Raw genomic sequence first — 21617 nt, 5'->3', positions numbered from 1 at the left:
CAAAATGGAAAATATATTTTGATATCCTCATGGATTTCAACTCAATGGGTATTCAACTCAAAAGTAATGAAACTTTCTGGGAATGAGCATGTCACAGCTATATAACAACTTTTGCATCATCTAGAAAAAAATCTTAAATGGTATCTAGTGTTTTAGTTCAAACAGAGATTTGTGAAGTCCTAATTTGAGGAATCATGCTTGGATCACCGGCTCCACGTCAATCAAGATAGTTTTACATTTATCTCTCATGACATTGTGATTTATAAGAAATATACATCTGGTTTTCATCTACAGTTCCTGGCTCATAGCTCTCAAAACCCTTGATAAGAGCAATGGGAACATCTTTTGTTATAATATTTGATCTTTTGAATCCAGTCCTAAAATCATTAGGGAATCATAAAGGTGAAATGGATATCTTATTATTCTTAACAAGCCCCTTTCTTCCATAACAGGTTTTATGTTAATGAAGTAACTTTTGAAAAGCACAGAATGGTGGGGGCTGGTTGTCAGGGGAGCCAACCCTATAATTAGACCTTTGGTTGGAACTTTCAATCCAACTGCTGATTTCTGGGGAGGAGAGAAGGGCTGGAGGTTGAACCAATCACCAATGGCTAATGATTTAATCAATTCTGTCTATGTAATGAAGCCTCTATAAAAACACAAAATGGACAGGGTTCAGAGGGCTTCCAGGTTAGGATATCAGACCTCTTCCAAACTCCACAAGGACAAAAGTTCCTCTGCTTGGAACCTCTGCCCTATATATCTATTCATCTGGCTGTTGATTCATATCCTTTGTAATAAATCAGTAATCCAGTGAGTCAACTCATGTCCTGAGTTCTGTGAAGTGCTCTAGCAAATTAATCAAAGCCAAGGAGGATGTTGTGGAAACCTCTAATAGACAGCCAGTCAGTCGGAAGCACAGGTAAGCACCTAAACTTGCAGTTATTATTTAAAGTGGAGGGCAGTCTTGGGGCACTGAGCCCTCCACCTGTGGGATCTGATGCTATTTCCCAGTAGAGAGTTGCAGAATTTGAATTGAACTGTGGGACACCCAGCTGGTATTGGAGAATTTCTTGTAGGGATGGGGGAAAAACGCACACATTAGAATTGGTTGCAAACCCCTTATCTCTGTTATATTGTGGTTCTGTCTATGTTTCATTTTAATAAAGATGTTTAGGACATTAAAAGTATGAAAACTAGAGTTTGAGAACAATAAGACAGGAGCCATGTATTTCGCATTTATCAGCATTTGACACGGTGCCTGGTATTCATTGCACAGATGCTCAGTAAATACCTATTGAATTAATGAAGGAATGAGTATCTCCTCTGACTCTTAAATGACCTCCATAACATTCAGACCATGTAGTGGGCCAGCTTATTTTCACCCATTTCTAGTAACAGAAAACATACACGATGAATAAATTCTATCTTGGGTATTTGGTTTAAAATTTCTTCCTATTGAAAGACCAACTCTCTTATATTTCTGCTTTTCCTATTGATCCTGATTCTACCTCCACATATCATGGTTGAAACTTTCCCAAATAACAAAAATTTTTAAGAGTCTTTGAAGGAAGCACTAATTTCCATATAGTGTTTCTTGCTCTAGATAAGATATTTACGGCTGAATTTAGAATTCTTCTCCACTGAGATCACCTCAGTGAGTGCATCATGCAGATAGGACAGGATTCTCTCTCTCCCTCATCTGAGGTTTTATGAATCCATTTTTTAACACTTTTGGTACTGACATCATTCTCTTGACTTATTTTAGGTTTAATGTTAAATAAGATAGCAATCATTTACAATACTTCCATTATCCTCTTCTTTGAAAAAGAAAATATGATATAAAAATATAAAAGTATGTAACATTTAAACATACATGTCAAAGAAGAAAAATAAAATGGATACCCATGTGTCAATCACTCAACTTCAGAAATAAACTCTATCCTTTCCTTTAACCTCCTGTGTGCCCTCCCAGACAACCAATTGTTCCTTCTATCCCATTAACTAGCAAAGTGATTTTTGTGAATATCCATGTCATTGGTATGTATATGCATAAATAGATGATAATTTAATTTTTAACTTACATCACATTTCAAAAAATAAAAGTCTCATATTTTACAAACTGTATCATTTTTAACATGATTTTTACCACATTGTGGTATGCCACCCAGCTTGGTGTCAGGACTGACAAGTGACTCAGCAGTGGCCAGGAGCCATGGCTGCTAGTGTCTAGCTTGTCCCCACCAGAAATGGCCCTCAGGTAATGGAAACTGTCATACCAAGTTATACCCCTTCCCAGAAGCAGCCTGAATTCAATGACTGGCTGATACACAAGAACAAATGCTTGGCCTTTTTGTCTTGCATAGAATATCTGAAGACACATCTCAGCTACAAATATCCCTATTGTGTCTGTTGCAACTGCATGGCAAGTCAACTTCTACTTCTGCCCCATATGGCTTCTCTCAAGCCTAATAGGTGTCAATCTTACTGACATCCCTAATAAATGGACATGCACACAAAGTCTGTTTCCCATGGAACATAATCTATAATATTGGTGTCAGTGGTGGACTTAGGAAACCAACTAAGATTCTGCAGTAGGTCAGTGCACGCTCCATAATTTCCAGTAAGTGGAGCACTGGTTGCCCCTGATGTGTGGTTGTGGTGCATTTGTTAGACTTTTGTCAGTGGAGAACTGGGATGAAATGCTAGAGGAAGGAAATTCACTGGTGGGTGCAATAACTCAAATGTTACACAAGTATAAGGAAAATAGAAATTGTAAGGCCTATGGACTAGTATAACTGTTGCTAGGGCCCATCAGTGCACTGGAGGAAGATAACATAAGGCTAAAAGTTATAAATCACTAATATAAAAAACAGTGTAAAAGCTAGAAGCAGTTCTTTACAGCATATAAAGGGTCTCTGATTTCCTATAGCTGAGGGGGCAGAAAGGCTGAGAATTAGGCAGAGGATTCCCTAAGAGTAACAACTCCATGGAAGTCAACACCAGAGGGATTGCTATATGGTGTCAAAGTCAACACCAGCAGGATTGCTATATGAACATCAGGTCTCTGATGTGGAAGGGATGGGATGCAAAGTCTTTGCATGGGATGTCTGGGTCAATGAACTCAAATATCTGGAATCTCAGATTCTCCTGAACACTCTGGAACCGGCAACTGGCTCAGTCTTTCCTGTCAGAAACAAGTATTCCATTCTTGTTTGGAGATATTGAGGGGTCTTCTGCTCTGCAAGACAACATATACCCCCCAAGATGCACTTCTCTCTCCCTCCTTGGCTGTCAAACCAATCACTAGGGTCAACTCACAACATAATCTGGACAGGGAATGCCTGGGTCTGCCAAGAAAAAAAAGGGACTATATCCAAAAGTAGCTGTAAGACCTAGCTAACACAAACCAGCAGGAGCTGGGAGAGTGTATAGGGACTAGATCTTTTAGGCTCTATAATAAAGGAGATGGATATAAAGTTGGAGTTCATTGAAATGGGTGCATACTCCCATGATACAGATTTGCACTCTGGCAAGGATCGTGGAATAGAGTGTTAATATTCATCTAGATTTGCACAGAAACACCTGCAAAAAGCAATGGTTCAAATTAGGAAAGTAGAAATCCAGAATTTCCATGGCAAATGGTAGCTGAAGAGATCCAAAAGGCTCAGAGAATTGGGAATTTTAAAGTTAAAAAAAAAAACAACAACAACAAACAAACCTCACCAGAGAACCCAGAGGATGTTCTATTCATCACAGTAATAAGAAATGTCCTAGTGAGGGGGGTACTTGGGTGACTCAGTCAGTTAAGTGTCTGCCTTAGGCTCAGGTCATGATCTCAGAGTCCTGGGAATGAGCCCTTCATCGGGCTCCCTGCCAATGGGGAACTTGATTCCCCTCTCTTTCTGTCCCTATTCCTGCTTTCTCTCTCTCTCTCTCTCTCTCTCATAAATAAAATCTTAAAAAAAAAAAGAAAGAAATGTCCTAGTAATTTGGGCACTCGAATCATGTTCTCTGCAAGCCAAGGGCTAAAGGTACAATATGCTATTAAAGATCTTGGTTATGTAATTACGAGACTCTTAAACAATGATTACAAGCAAAATAAGCATAATTATTTTATTGAGTGGCACTGTCAGAGTGTCAACAGGGGTATCTGGCCCCCAAAAAGTTATGGAGATGGTCAGTGGAACACAGTGTTCCCAGCTGAAAGAGAGATGAGCACCTAATAAAGATAATGCCCAATCTGCTTGATGTAGGGCACAAAAGTCCAGCCCCTTTGCTTCAGTTGGGACAGTGCTGAAGGGCCATCCCAATCAAAGCTCCACAGCCTTGGCTGAGGCCTCCTATGACAGCATTACAGTTTTCTCTTTCCAAACCTGCTTCCCTCACTGCTTACATGCATTGTTCCCAAGAGCGTCCCCACAGCAATCTCCTAATCATCTGTCAGTCTGATTTCTGGGGACTGTACCCTACATCATTCAACAGTTTATTTTCTTTAATTAATCTATGTTGACCTATATGACTGAGTTTATTCATTTTTTACAGCATCCTGTAGGATGACTGAGGTCAGTTGACTTAACCCTGTGGTTTATGAACATCCAAGTTGATATATTAAAATATAATATTCTGCTAATGTTGCTGTGAACAATCTCATTCTTATCTCTTGGGTTACTTACATATGAGAGATTTTAAAGCAGATTTCTCAGACCTACCCGCACATAAAAATCATGCTAAGAGCTCTTTAGAAATACTAATGTTTAGGCATCATCTCCAAGAGTCTTGAATTATGTGGTTTTGATGAAGTCCTGGAATTCAATGTACTTTTAAAGCTTTCCGGAAGGCTTTCATGTTGTTGCCAAATAATCACAACTAAAGAATAAATCATGCCATAGATGTATACATGTTTAATTCTATACAGCAATAATGAACTGTGCTCCAAGGTCTCCCATTTACTTTTATCCCAGTAACAAATGAGAGTTTCTGTTGATTCTCATCTTTGTCTACACTTAGGATTTTCAGATTTTTAAAATTTGGACGTCTTGTGGAGTTTAAATAGTAAAATTTGTATTTGGTGGTCACTGCTGAAGCTGAATTTCTTATTCCCTTTTCTTTATAATTCCATTTTTTTGCTTTAGCACATGCTTCTAGTCATTTAGCTTTTAAGTTATTGATTCTTTGTATGTTTTAGATTCTCTAGCTTTTATTAATTAAATATACTGTTATAGTCTGAGTATGTGGATTTTACTTCTTTTTTCTTTATAATGATTTTAGTGTAATTGAGGCTTTCAATCTGTTCTATTTTAGTTTGCACTGCTTGAGTATTTAAGAAATCTTTACTTATTCAAAAGTTATGGCTTCTTCCATATTGTGTTCTAGAAATTTTATGGCTTTATTTTCATACTGAAATCTGTATCTGTCTTGAATTGGTATTTGTGGATAGTTGGACATAGAGAAACTTTTTGTTTTCTTCTCTATGACTCATCTCCTATCCCAGTACATTTACAGAAAATTTTATCCTAACTCAACTGATCTGTCTTATATCAGAATGTCATCCAGATAGAGATGTATATCCAGGCTCTAAATTTTATCCTATAAATGATTTTATCTGTCTGTGTACCAAATACCTTACTTAATTATTGTGACTTTAAGATATGCCTTAATATCTGATAAAGCAAGTCTTTCTGCCTTTGTCTCTATCTATCTCTAATATATAATGCTCATACAAATTGGACATGACATATTCAAGACCAATATGGAGACTATTCTAAAACACTTTTGAAAGAAATAAAGATTGAAGAAATGAAAATGGATAGTTTGACTTTTTTATTGGAGTTCAATTTGCCAACATATAGCATAATCAATACCCAGTGCTCATCCCAAGTGCCCCCCTCAGTGCCCATCACCCAGTCACCCCAACCCCCCCACCCACCTGCCCTTCCACTACCCCTTGTTCAATTCCCAGAGTTAGGTGTCTCTCATGTTTTGCCACCCTCAGTGATATTTTCACTCATTTTCTCTCCTTTACCCTTTATTCATTTTCACTAATTTATATATTCCCCAAATGAGTGAGACCATATAATGTTTGTCCTTCTCCAATTGACTTACTTCACTTAGCATAATACCCTCCAGTTCCATCCACGTCAAAGCAAATGGTGGGTATTTGCCATTTCTAATGGCTGAGTAATATCCCATTGTATACAGAGACCACATCTTCTTTTTTTTAATATAAATTTATTTTTTATTGGTGTTCAATTTGCCAACATACAGAATAACACCCAGTTCTCATCCCGTCAAGTGCCCCACTCAGTGCCCGTCACCCCTTCACCCCCACCCCCGCCCTCCTCCCCTTCCACCACCCCTAGTTCATTTCCCAGAGTTAGGAGTCTTCATGTTCTGTCTCCCTTTCTGATATTTCCTACCCATTTCTTCTCCCTTCCCCTCTATTCCCTTTCACTATTATTTATATTCCCCAAATGAATGGGACCATATAATGTTTGTCCTTTCACTCAGCATAATACCCTCCAGTTCCATCCACGTTGAAGCAAATGGTGGGTATTTGTCATTTCTAATGGCTGAGGAATATTCCATTGTATACATAAACCACATCTTCTCTATCCATTCATCTTTCGATGGACACCGAGGCTCCTTCCACAGTTTGGCTATTGTGGACATTGCTGCTATAAACAATGGGGTGCAGGTATCTCGGCATTTCACTGCATCTGTATCTTGGGGGTAAATCCTCAGCAATGCAATTGCTGGGTCATAGAGCAGATCCATTTTTAACTCTTTGAGGAACCTCCACACAGTTTTCCAGAGTGGCTGCACCAGTTCACATTCCCACCAACAGTGCAGGAGGGTTCCCCTTTCTCCACATCCTCTCCAACATTTGTGGTTTCCTGCCTTGTTAATTTTCTCCATTCTCACTGGTGTGAGGTGGTATCTCATTGTGGTTTTGATTTGTATTTCTGTGATGGCCAGTGATGCAGAGCATTTTCTCACGTGCTTGTTGGCCATGTCTATGTCTTCCTCTGTGAGATTTCTCTTCATGTCTTTTGCCCATTCCACGATTGGATTGTTGGTTTCTTTGCTGTTGAGTTGAATTAAGTTCTTTATAGATCTTGGAAACTAGCTCTTTATCTGATAGGTCATTTACAAATATCCTCTCCCATTCTGTAGATTGTCTTTTAGTTTTGTTGACTGTTTCTTTTGCTGTGCAGAAGATTTTTATCTTGATGAAGTCCCAATAGTTCATTTTTGCTTTTGTTTCTCTTGCCTTCGTGGATGTATCTTGCAAGAAGTTACTGTGGCCAAGTTCAAAAAGGGTGTTGCCTGTGTTCTCCTCTAGGATTTTGATGGAATCTTGTCTCACATTTAGATCTTTCATCCATTTTGAGTTTATCTTTGTGTCTGGTGTAAGAGAATGGTCCAGTTTCATTCTTCTGCATGTGGATGTCCAATGTTCCCAGCACCATTTATTGAAGGGACTGTCTTTCTTCCAGTGGATGGTCTTTCCTGCTTTGTTGAGTATTCATTGACCATAGAGTTGAGGGTCTACTTCTGGATTCTCTATTCTGTTCCATTGATCCATGTGTCTGTTTTTGTGCCAGTACCACACTGTCTTGATGAGCACAGCTTTGTAGCACAACCTGAAATCTGGCATTCTGATGCTGCAGTCTTTGGTTTTCTTTTTTAATATTCCCCTGGCTATTCGGGGTCTTTTCTGATTCCACACAAATCTTAAGATGATTTGTTCCAACTCTCTGAAAAAAACTCCATGGTATTTTGATAGAGATTGCATTAAATGTGTAAATTGCCCTGGGTAACATTGACATTTTCACAATATTAATTCTTCCAATCCATGAGCATGGAATATTTTTCCATCTCTTTGTGTCTTCCTCAATTTCTTTCAGAAGTGTTCTGTAGTTTTTAGGGTATAGATCCTTTACCTCCTTGGTTAGGTTTATTCCTAGTTATCTTATGTTTTTGGGTGCAATTGTAAATGAGATTGACTCCTTAATTTCTCTTTCTTCAGTCTCATCGTTAGTATATAGAAATGCCACTGGTTTCTGGGCATTGGTTTTGTATCCTGCCACACTTGCCGAATTGCTGTATGAGTTCTAGCAATCTTGGGGTGGAGTCTTTTGGGTTTTCTATGTACAGTATCATGTCATCTGTGAAGAGGGAGAGTTTGACTTCTTCATTGCCAATTTGAACACCTTTTATTTCTTTTTTTGCCCGATTGCTGAGGTTAGGACTTCTTGTACTATGTTGAATAGCAGTGGTGAGAGTGGACATCCCTGTCTTGTTCCTGATCTTAGGGGAAAGTCTCCCGATGTTTCCCCATTGAGAATGATATTCGCTGTGGGATTTTCATAGATGGCTTTTAAGATGCTGAGGAATGTTCCCTCTATCCCTACACTCTCAAGAGTTTTGATCAGGAATGGATGCTGTATTTTGTCAAATGCTTTCTCTGCATCTATTGAGAGGATCATCTGGTTCTTGTTTTTTCTCTTGCTGATATGATCAATCACATTGATGGCTTTACGAGTGTTGAACCAGCCTTGCATCCTGGGGATAAATCCCACTTGGTCATGGTAAATAATCTTCTTAATGTGGATAATTTGACTTTTAATTTAAAAACATTGCATCATAAGATATATCTACACTGCCCCCTCATTTCCATCAACACACACACACACACACACACACACACACAGACATGCACACTGGTTTTATTATCTTTCTCTGTCTTGTTTTCCCATATATTCACCTTGAATTTATGTTATCATTTGCTTATTATACTTCCTTCATTATTTCTCTACCATCACCATATGTGAGCTCCCTAAGCCCAGCTGATCTCCATCAATTAGACACAGCTTTGTGCATAATAAGTACTCAATTAACAGGTACTGATGGACACAAAATAAGGGTGTATAAATGGAAAAATGTGTTTTTTGTATAAGTATACTCAACTTTAGATACATACATATATACATTCTGGTCCTCTGTATCCCCATTTCCTACTTTAGTTTCTTCTATAGCACTGACAATTTTTAATATATTGTACTATTTACCCATTTTATTTTCCTATTGGTTATATTCCACCACTAAAATGTAAGTTCTTTAAGGGCAGTGAAGTTTTTTTTTTTTTTTTTTCTTTTTATCCACTGTAGATTCCCAGCACTGGAACAGTATCTGGCATGAAATCAATATTTGTTGTTTATAAATTATTTTACACATTTAAAATTAATCCAAATAAAAATTTACTTTCTTTAGACCTATGTAAGCAGATGTTAAGATTCTTATAAAAATAAATAAGAAGTCAGTGTATTTTTGTAAAAGATTCAAGTAGGAGGTCTAAACCTATGAGGACTATAAAGATATAGTCTCAACATTTGAAGTAATATGGCACCAATCTACAAATTGACCAATCAAAGGTATGGAAAAAAACAACAAAACAGAATTAGACTAAAAATTATATACATATGGAAATTTGCCATATCAAATTTGTAAAGGAATGGTCAGTTTTTCAATAAATAGTATCACCAAAACCACATCATAAACCAGGATAAATCTTAAATATATCAAATATATATAACCTAAACAAATGTATGTAAGGAAATGAGTGAGTATTCCTTTATAATCTTTTAGTAGGGAAGGCCTTTCGTGCTTTGAGACAAAATCCAGAACCCATAAAATAATGATTGATAAAATAGTCTCATAATTAAAAATTTCTAGAAGAAAAAAAATAGGCCAGTGAAAACTTGAATGAATAAATGAATATTAAACTGTAAAAAATATTTGCAATTCACATCAGAAAAGCTGATCTCTTTAATACATTAAACAGCCTTCAGAAATCAACCACAAAAGGCTGATAACACAATAGAAATATGCATAAAATACATGAACAAATTTTTTCATCAAAAAGGAAGTTCAAGTGATTCTCCATCATATAAGTTGCAGAATTTAGTTCATAACATGGGAAATCTCATTTAAACTGCAAAGATAAATGTCTTTTCACCTATGAATGTAGCAGAAATCCAAGAAATTATTAACATCCTCTGTTGGCAAGGCTATGGGAAAATATATGATCAATAATTAACTAACACAGCTTGAAATCTCTATGGAAAACAATTTTCCAGTATTTATCAAAATTACAAATGTATGTATATTTTGACTCAACATCCCCACTTATGGGGGTTTCCCTGCAGTAGTATACTTGCACATGTGCAAAATATATCTTGGGTATGATGTATTGTGGGGGGAAAACCCTCAAAGTCTATCAATAGGAAACTGGTTTAAAAACCATCATGGTATCTGAATATAAAAAAGAATAAAAGCATCCTATATCATATAATGATACAACAAGATGTACATATTATAGTATATATGAAGAATGCAAAATGTAGAAGAGTATAAATAGTATGCAACCTTTTATGAGAAAATAATAAAAATATATATTTCTCTGCTTATACTTCAGTAAGGAAATCTGTGTATGAATAGAAACTAATAGAAGTAGTTAAGTGAGAAAGAGAGCAGGAGTCCGAGGAAGATGGGTCAGAACTTCAAGCCACCTATACTGCTTGGTATACTGCTTCTCCTCTATTATCGTTATTGTTATTATTATAGCAATGCTTGTTTAGTAAGCATTAGGTCAACAATATGTACATTTACTAGTCACTTTATTGGAAACATTTAAATAACATTTCCCATATACACTAATTCAATCACACTGATTAGAGATGCTTATCATCTTTACCAATACCACACTAGTGAAGATGGGAAGCATCCTTAATGTAATAATTTTAAATAATTTTATTAGCATCGAGACAATACTTCATTCTTCTACTAAACTTCTACTAAACTTACCTACTCTTGCTTCTTTTCAAGACAAATGCACAGATACAATAATTTTCTTTTGCTCTTTGCACAACTTTTTAAAACTTTTGCCCTTAGCACAACTCTCAGTTTTGATTTTACTTTAGATTATGGAATTCAGGCAGTTAGTAAACTGTGATCTTAGTTTACAGATTTCCTAATTAAAGTTTGGTCTGTAGACATTATTGATATCATCTGGAAGCTTGCTGGCAATGGAGAATGAAAGGCTCCACTTAGAACAATAGAGTCAGAATCTGCATTTTTAACAAGAGGCCCAGGTCATATCTATGAAGTTTGAGAAGCACTGATTTACAGGACAATATACCTAGCTCCTTTGGTTACCTCTATATATTAAATACATACAATATTTACACATTTTTAAGGTTCCCTGTAAATGTTTCCACATTCTATTCCATTTGCCATGTTCTTTCCCTCTTAATTTTTCCTCTCCTTACTGAATGTTTTCCTTTTACCATGTTTCTAAGTTTTCCTGTTCTTCTGTTATCAAAATATCAAGAGATTTTATATACTTTGGGTTCTGAGCAATTTTAGCACTATTTTGACCTGTACTAGAAAATTTAACCCTTTAAGAGCTTCTAAGCAATAATTTTCTTCAATATCTGTATTATTTTAATTTGTTTCTATCAGAGAACTTCATTTATTTTAATTCTGCTGAGGTAGCAGACTGCTGAGAGACTGTTAAAGATTTTCTGCATTACAATACAAATAACCATAAGAAAACCAGATATATGAGCCTACAAAGTAAGATTATTTTTAAAAGGATCATTGGAGCACCTGAGTGGTTCAGTTGGCTAAGCGTCTACCTTCGACTCAGGTCATGGTCCCAGGGTCCTGGGATTGACTCCTGCATCTGTTTCTCCATCTGCCCCACCTTGTGTGCTCTCTCCCTTTCGCTCTCAAATAAATAAATAAATAAAATCCTTAAAAAGTATTTAAAAATGTTAAAAGGATCATAGTCTTGCATACCTAATGACTATTTTTTAAAAGATTTTATTTTATTTATTTATTCATGAGAGACACACAGAGAGAGGCAGAGACACAGGCAGAAGGAGAAGCAGGCTCCTCCCACAGAGCCAGATGGACTCAATCCCGGGACCCTGGGATCATGCCCTGAACAGAAGGCAGATCCTCAACTGCTGAGCCACCCAGGCGTCCCACCTATTATTATTTTTGAATTTTGGGATCCCTGGGTGGCGCAGCGGTTTGGCGCCTGCCTTTGGCCCAGGGCGCGATCCTGGAGACCCGGGATCGAATCCCACATCGGGCTCCTGGTGCATGGAGCCTGCTTCTCCCTCTGCCTGTGTCTCTGCGCCTCTCTCTCTCTCTCTGTGACTATCATAAATAAATAAAAATAAAATAAAAATTTTGAATTTTATTTGGGGGGCACAAATCCAATCTGAGACCTTAAAATTTTTTTAGTAAAATACTTAAAGCACATGCATGTAAAATTTTGCATATGGCTTCTGGGTGTTCATACAGTCTGAAACCGAATTTCACAATCTAAGGTCAAATAAATATAAATGTCTACACTTCCTTATCGGTGTTTCAGCCAACTAAAAAATACGGGTTGCTCTGGGAAAGAAAGTAAACTTTTTTGTTTCTGCCGATGCACATTAATTGTGAAATATTGGTATAATCATAACAAACCAAATGAAATATAAATTCCCTTTAGTGAACTGAAGATAATTCCCTCTCAGATGATGAAATGGAGCAGCCCACTAACCATTTGTTTTATGATGTAAAGCTCCTTATATGCAAAACCTTACGGTCAGAAAAGCTCAGCCAATTGAGCAATTGGGTTGGCTGCACATCCTCAAGTGCTGTATAATTTAGGTCAAGCAGGTTAATTAGCATATTATTGTTTGGCCAAATGAACAGCATGAAGTTGCCAAACCTAAATTCCTTAAATAGTAACACATAAATCTTAGTACTGTGGCACTTCTACAGATGGCAGCATGCTATCTGATGGATGGAAAGGAGTGCCTGAGCATAACATTAGGATTCTCAACAGCAAAAGAACTCCACACTGAACAAATTTCACAGGGCGGCAGAAATTTATCATGTTTGTTTTGTCACTCTAACTCACATCTTGCCAACCCAACCTCAGAAAGAAATAAAGGGACGCATAGAGGAGGTAACAAAAGGGGGAGTTAACAGAAACAATTTATGCAAAACTGCACAATCAACTGCTTTCTAAGAAAGAAATGATGTAGAGTGTTCTGTTGTTGCTTTGTTTTGTTTTGTTTTAATGGATGATGTAAACTTCCAGGTCTCTTTCATTTGTTTCTTATTTACCTAGCTTCTTATATCAGTACACAATAGTTTTGGAAGCTTCTGGTCAGGTACTAATTCTCTCTTTTATTGTTTTCTGCCTTCTGTCTGATGGGCATTATATTTATCCTTAAATTCAAACAGAACATCGTAGCATACATGCATTATGACAGCAGTTCCTGAGAAAAGGTTTGAGGAGTAGAGAGAAGGAATGGGTTCTACTCTTCAAGTCTGTTTTTTTTTTTTTAATTTTTTTTCTCAACTCAAGATTTTATGAAAATCTAAGTTAAATCTTGTGTCTCGTGGTTGTCAGAGGCCCAGAAAACCACCCTCAGGCTTGATTCACTGGAAGGAAGAATTTACAGGATACAGCAGAGCTGTTACATTTATGAGTATGGTTCATTATAGCAAGAGTATATCGATTAAAATCAGTAAAGAAGAAGGTGTATAGGGTGGAGCCCACAAGAAACCAGGCAGGAGCTTCCAGTTTTCTTCCCCCAGTGGAGCCACACCATCAGGATCAGTTGTCCCAAAAACAGTGTGACAACATATGCAAAGTGCTGTCAGTCAGGAAAGTTCACCAGAGCCCTAGTGTTCAGGGATTCATTTTGAGTTAATCACCTAGGTATTCAGTGCCTGTGTAACTGATGTCAGTTCTTAGATTAGCATCTCCTCAAATCTGGACAGCATGGCTCAAAGCTCCAAGCATCCAGGGAAAAATAGGTATTTATCATAAATCACATTGTTAGAATAATCTATCCAGCATGGCTCAAGTCACAGGTATGCAAAGGCAATCATACCAAGCAGGATAGCCCTTTGGCTCAGAAGTTATCTTCCAAGAGCCAGAAAATGGCCAGTCCTACAGACCTATAGAATCTGCAAGGTTTGGGCAACTGAGACCTGGTGAGTTAGCCTTTAACCGTATGCCATGGAATGAGAAAAGTACCCATGGCCATATATTCACTCTAAGGTTTTACCTCACTAACTAGTATTGCCCCTAATTTTTCCCCAAATTTCTCATTGCCATATACTCTGACAAGACTATATTTTTACTTTCTGGAAACTCTGATATCTATGTGCACCCAAGTATTATAACTTTATTTTATTCTTTTCAGGCATCCAGATGTATTTTTTTCAAAGCAATGTCAATCCTTATTAAGTTAATTACCCAACATCTGAATATATGAACCTTGGGGAGGCAAGATGCCTGACCTCCTAAAGAAGCCAAAATGTCTAAAGCTTGTTTCCTTGCTCCTCTGGTTGTTAGGGTATAGGCATGGGACCTTGGATCAGCCAATAATTACCATCCCATCTGGGACTGAATCTCACACAAGGATCGTAAAGAAAGAGATAAAAGTGTTCGTCCCAACAGGCTCTTGTAGATTCCCAAGCATTGCTTAATTCCTACCCATTTTGGATCCAGGCTCTTTAACTTCCCCTAAATTTCTACAAACTATAAAATATCCTTTCAGAAAACTAAGTTTATATTAAAATTTCCCAAAGTCAAATTTTGTTGCTTTCAACAAAGAATTTTGCCTGATATAGGAGCACTACAGAAGTATTAAAATAGAAATGAATAAACCATTACAGGAAAGATTTCTAAATTTGTAACAGAAGTCTAGCAGCAGATTTCATGGGTGACACAATTTCTCAGAGATTCAGATTCCCTACAAGACTACCAATTTCTTTTCTCGTCCTGTCTGAGCAAATTCTAATATGAAGTGATTTCTTTGTGTGGGCTCTGTTGTGAGATCTATTGAGAACCTCCATCTCTCCCAGGCTATATTTCCTGATCTTTCTAAATGTGACCTTAATGTCCTGAGTTTTGCTGCACTTTTTGATTTTATGGCCCTGTCAATTTTCCTCTGTATCTAGATCTAATAGTGATGAAGACTGCTTTATTTGTTTGTTTATTTTTGTTTTGAGTTTTTATTTAAATTCCAGATGGTTAATATATAGGGTAGTAGTTTCAGGAGTAAGAATTCAGTGATTCAACACTTACCTACAGCACCCAATGCACATCACAACAAAAGCCCTCCTTAATACCCATCACCCATTTAGCCCATCTTCCAACTACCTCCCTATCAGCAACCCTCAACTCTTCTTTTCCACATTAAGAGTCTGTTTTATGGTTTGCTGCACTCTTTCCTTTCCCCATGTTCATTTGTTTCATTTCTTGAATTCCACATGTGTGAAATCATATTGTATTTGTCTTTTTCTGGCTGACTTATTTTGCTTAACATAATACACTCTAGTTCCATCCATGTAATTGCAAATGGCAAGATGTCACTCCTTTTGATGGATGAGCAATATTCCATTGCGTATATATTCAACATCTTTTTTATCCATTCATCAGTTGATGGACCTTTGGACTCTTCCCATATTTTGGCTATGCTGGTAATGCTGCTATAAAAATGGGGTGTATGTGTCCCTTCGAATCAGTATTTTTGTATCTTTTGGGTAAATATCTAGTAGTATACTTTCTTGATGATAGGGTAGCTCTATTTTTAACTTTCTGAGGAATCTCCAGACTGCTTTCCAGAGTGGCTACACCAGTTTACAATCTCATCAACAGTGTAAGAGGGTTCCCCTTTCTCCACATCCTCATCAACATCTATTGTTTCCTGTGTTGCTAATTTTAGCCATCCTGACAGGAGTGAAGTGATACCTCATCTTGGTTTTGATTTGTATTTCCCTGATGATGAATGATGTTGAGCATCTTTTCATGTGTCCATTAGCCATCTGTATGTGAAGACTCCTTTTATGTATATATGGTGTATACACACACACACACAAACACACTCCACATCCTCTTTATCCATTCATTAGTTAATGGACATCTGGGCTTTCACAGTTTGGCTGTTGTTGATAATGCTGCTATAAACATTGGGGTGCATGTAACCCTTTGAATCTGTATTTTCATATCTTTTGGGTAAATATCTAGTAATGCAATTGCTGGATTACAGGGTAGATAAAGAATTTTCCAGACAAACAAAAACTAAAGGAGTTCATGACCACTAAACCAGCCCTGTAAGAAATTTTAAGTGGGACTCGGAGTGGAGAAAAAACACCAAAAGCAACAGAGACTAGAAAGGACAAGAAAACATCACCAGAAACACCAATTCTACAAGTACAATGGCACTAAATTCATATCTCTCAATAATTACTCTGGATCTAAATGGACTAAATTCACCAATCAAAAGACATGAGGTTTCAGAATGGATAAAAAAACACAAGATCCATCTATATGCTGCCTACAAAAGACTCATTTTAGACTTAAAAACACCTGCAGATTAAAAGTGAGGAGATGCAGAACCATCTATCATGCTAATGGACATCAAAAGAAAGCCAGAGTAGCCATACTTATATCACACAAACTAAATTTTAAGCCAAAAACTGTAACAAGAGAGGAAGAAGGGCATTATATCATGGTTAAGGGATCTATCCATCTAAAATATCTAACAATTGTAAATGTTTATGCCCCCAACTTGGGAGCACCCAAGTATATAAATCAATTAATAACAAACATAAAGAAGCTCATTGGTGATAATACAATAACAGCAGGAGACTTTAACACCCCACTTACAGCAATGGACATATTATCTAAGCAGAAAATCAACAAGGAAACAATGGCTTTGAATGACACACTGAACTGGATGGACTTAACAGATATATTCAGAACATTTCATCCTAAAGCAGCAGAATACACAATTCTTCTTGGGTGCACATGGAGCATTCTCCAGAATAGATCACATACTGGGTCACAAATCAGCCCTCAACTAGTACAAAAAGATCAAGATCATGCATATTTTCAGACCACAATGCTAATAACCTGGAGGTCAAGAACAAGAAAAAAAATTGGAAAAGCCTCAAATACATGGAGGTTAAAGAACATCCTACTAAAGAATGAATTAACCAGGATATTAAAGAATAATTTTAAAAATGCATGAACACGAATGAAAATGAAAATATGACAGTCCAAAACCTTTGGGAGGTAGCAAAAGCAGTCCTAAGAAGGAAATATGTAGGAGTACAGGACTACCTCAAGAAGCAAGAAAAGGCGCAGCCTGGGTGGCTCAGCTGTTTAGCGCTGCCTTCAGCCCAGGGCGTGATCCTGGAGACCTGTGATGGAGTCCCACGTCAAGTTCCCTGCATGGAGTCTGCCTTCTCCTTCTGTCTCTGCCTCTCTCATTCTCTCTCTCTCTCTCTCTCTTTCTCATGATAAATAAAATCTTAAAAAAAAAAAAAGAAAAGTCACAAATACACAACCTAACCTTACGCCTAAAGAATCTAGAAAAGGAGCAGCCAATAAAGCCTAAAGCCAGCAGAAGAAGGGAAATAATAAAGATTAGGGCAGAAATAAATGATACAGAAACAAGCAAACAAACAAAACAGTAGAATGAATTAGTGAAAACTAAAAGCTGGTTCTTCAAAAGGATTAATAAAAATGATAAACCCCTAGCCAGACTTATTATAAAGAAAAGAACCCAGATAGATCTTTTGATTTTTGATGATAGGCACAAGGTTTCTAGATTCCTATGAAATGAAAACAAATTGGGTTGTTATTGCTTTCACCTTTTAAACAATGACACCCAGTTTAAGGTCCTCCATTGAACTCTTCCTCTAGATGAAGAAAAAATATATTCTTGGTTTATGTGAAAAACAGAAACTCTTAATAAATCCTAAATGCCCATTCACCCTTAAACCCAGGAAGGGAAATCCCTGCCCCGATCCTTGCAATTTGGGTGGCCTGATTTTGGCTTAAACCCTCTGCTGGCTATACTCCTTTCAACCAATAGGAAAAGGAGTTTGTTAGTCAAAGTGATGTGTCTACTCCAACTTTCCTGTCCCTTTCTTGACTATTGATTGTTCCTTTCTTAGATTCCTAAGAACCAGAAACTGCTGGGCAAATATTCCAAACATGCATGTGGGACATGTACACTCCTTCTTGCCAAGGTCTATTCTCCTGAGAGCCCCTTTTCACAGATTATAGGCATCCTTAGGTTCACGGAGCCACAGTTGCAGAGGAGTGGGAAGCGCTAGGGCTTTATGTCCACACATGTATGCAAGGGCAGAAGGTCTTCCTTGGGGTTCAAACCAGGACCTGGGTCTACCATATTCTTGCATGCCATTAGAAGAGGCTGAAAATTTGAAGTCCAAATCAGACCTTCCAGATCATCATGGAAGATATTTGTCAAGGAAAGAAGGAAAGTTGGCTAACTTTATGTCAATTTTTAAAATATTTATACATATGGCATATCACCTCCATTTGTATCCATATTCCAGGCAACTTTGCTGATCCTAATAAATGACTGATTTTCTCTGGGGTTACTTGTTGAAATCTACACAACTTCTTAGAGTATGTTTTCCAGGAGGAATTAATATATATTCTGCAGAAGTATATAAACATATCCTCACATAAAGGAATGATTTCATCTCTGTTTAAGGCTGTCACTGAGTTACATTAGAGAAGAAAATTTACCAAATCTGATTATAATATTCAGACATTGTAGAACTGTATCAGTTTCATGGTATATTTTGTTTTTCCATTTCTGCCCATTTCCCCATCTTTCATGGGTTTTATCCACATTCATGTGTATTTACACATCATCAAGAGGACAGACTGTCTTGTGGATGGGAACTCTTATCTTAGGCAGGAAGGACACGTAGGGCTCTAACCCCGAGCTCTGAGTGGTTGGGGTTTAAAGAACAAGGACTGAATATTAAAGGAAAAACTGAGTTATCAAAGATTTGGGGCTGGAGGGTGACAGCAAACTAAAATAAAAGAGTCAAATCCGAAGGGAGAGAGAGAGGCAAACTCTGGCCACAACATAGACACTGTCACAGAAGGCAGGCAATATGGAGCAATTCATTTTAGCAAAGTAAATACAAGATGGATCGTGGAGAAAGTCCCCAACTCTTTAGTACACAGAAGATGACAGGTCACTTGTCACTTGTGTTTGCTAAGGGGAGGAATGGCGATTTCGACATTGTGGGTATGAATTTACACACATTCTAAATAACAGTGAACACATTAAAGGTATAATTATGAAGAGTAGCCCTGCTTGTTAAGTGAACATGGGGGCTGGGAGCAATGGGAAGGTGATGAGATGTGCAAAGTTTCAGACTTTAAACAAAGGGGGAAAAAACTTAAAAAAAAAAAAAAAAGAAGGGAAGCAGAGAAGGAGGGAGAAAGGGAACATGAATGTTCAAAAGGCAAATCCATGGAAATAGCATGCATCAATGAAGGATTTGAATAATAAAGTCAAATTGTGAAATAAGAAAATAAAGAAGATAAACCTAGTGGGAAATTTTAGGGGAGATTAAAATAGAACAGTAGTGTAGTCCAAGAAAGCTCCCACATACCAGGTATACTGAAGTGGAGATAGAAAGGATGAGATTTGAAGGAAAGAAAGAGAGACAGAAAAGGACATAGAATTGAAATTAATTAAGTTAAAATGCTCTAGAATTATGGGGAATCCAAATGCTATTCATGCCACAGATAATACTGAAATCTAGCTAATGAGCAAAATTCATTCAGTCACTCGGGCATTAGCTATTGAATGCCTCCTTTGCGCTGATCCCTGTTCTTGGTACAAGCTATCTAGTGCTGAACAAGCAAAATATGGTTCCTGCTCTCATAGGGCTTACTATCCATGGGAGCAACAGACTGTGGGAAAAATTGACACAGATTCATAAATTGCTGAATTGCCAAATATAACTTGTGGTGTTAAAAATATTTCAATATGAAAACCAGAGTTTATAAAAGTTCTCTTTAGAAGCTACTATTAATATACAATCTGAAATATGAAGGGGGAAATTAGCCAAGCTACCAGAGATACTAGTAGTTCAAGCAAAAGGTAGAGAATGACCAAGATTCCTCAGATGAAAAGAAGGTTGGCTTGGTCAGGTTGCTGAGGGAAAGCCAATATGGGCAATGCATGGTCAGCAAAATGGAGAGCGGTAGGACACAACATTATAAAGTCCACTGCATATTAAGGGAAATGTCTACTGCATATTAAGGATGTGAGCTTTTATCCTAATATATACTAATTTTCAATACAAAGTGAGACCAAAGCAATTTTTGAAGTACATAATAAGTCAGAGTAAGAAATCAAGATGGGTTGGTGTTTAAAAAAATAAAAACATAATGTGTTGAATGAAGTCTGTAAGACCCCAAGCCATATATGCATCTTAAGGAACATGAATCTTTAGGATACTGGGCTAGAGACAACAGAGAATATTAATAAGTAAAGAACATATGTACCCGATAATATAAACTCAAGCTGTTCCCTGGTCATGCTGAATTTTAACAACAGCCCTTATAAAGATGATTGAAAGTATTTTCATAAGTGGACTGTTAAAAAACATAATGCAGAGTGCACCCAAACACCACAGATTTTGCAGCACTAGGCAGCTGCGCTATTTGGCAGTGCTACCTCTCATTCTCCAAGGAAAGCAAGAAGAGGTCTAGGATGTAAGAGTGATATGATGGCCTCTCACCACAAGAAATGTAGAGGCATTAGCTGAGGAGCTGGGCATCAACACCTACTAAAGTATATATAATCGAAACAAATTCAAATTCATATTTTTGCATGTTAAATTAAAACTAGAAAACGGCATTTTATGTTTAGCTACTTATATTTGATTTTTTTAGCTTTAATCTTGGAATGTGACATCATCATGAAAGAAATCTTTCTTACAAATGATAAATAATGCAAAGAGCCCTAACCTTAAGAGAAGTAGACTACTGTCCTGTTGCTAAATTCTTTACTCAAAAGCACCCAAGGAATTATTCCACTTTATTTTCTTCTAGATTCAGGTTTTGTTATGGTGCAAAATAACTGTACTAATCCATATTTATTCTGCATTTTCATTATACTTCTCAAAGGTTATAGTACATCATTATGGTTTTGAGGGCAGGTTTCGAGATTTATATCCAGGCTCTAGTATTTGGCAAGTTGGAGACCTTACTGTGTCTGTATCATACATTGGTAGAAAGGACTGTCTCATGGAATTATGGGAATTGAATCCTTCATAATAGCACCCAGGATATAGCATGGAGCCAGTGGATATTATTATTTTGTGAATATCTATTAAATGAGGCAAACATGTTTAAGTACTTAGAAGTATTAAGTGGTATGCAAAGTGTGACCCATTATTACTTTTATGAGGTAACATTTTTATTTTCTCTTGAAGTCAAAGGGCATCAATGTGAAATTCAGCTTTTTATGACACTCTAATGTCTGTGGCTAATAGTGACAATTGACAGTATTAAAAGAAATGTATTTGCTTGATATATGGCAGGTACAAATAGGCAAGGATGGCTGTGCCAAATACTTGTATTTTCTACTCTAGAACCATTCTCCATCCTTCCTCATCCCGTTCTGGGCCTCTGAGGCTTACCTTCAAGGATTACACCAACAGGACAACCATGCGCTCTTCCT

General features: G+C 37.1%; 1 long non-coding RNA gene across 1 annotated transcript in view; it reads left to right on the top strand.

Moving 5' to 3' along the window:
- Positions 1-699: 699 nt before the first annotated feature.
- The window catches only part of LOC144284088 (uncharacterized), a 69828-nt gene continuing 48910 nt past the window's right edge, over positions 700-21617 (top strand). The window contains exon 1 of the long non-coding RNA XR_013352529.1: positions 700-922. This is a non-coding gene — a long non-coding RNA (uncharacterized LOC144284088). The remainder of the gene's footprint in view (positions 923-21617) is intronic.

Source organism: Canis aureus, chromosome 15, assembly GCF_053574225.1.
Source record: "Canis aureus isolate CA01 chromosome 15, VMU_Caureus_v.1.0, whole genome shotgun sequence".
Taxonomy (NCBI): domain Eukaryota; kingdom Metazoa; phylum Chordata; class Mammalia; order Carnivora; family Canidae; genus Canis; species Canis aureus.
The sequence above is the reverse complement of the archived record's forward strand: the minus strand, read 5'-3'. Positions and strand labels throughout refer to the sequence as shown.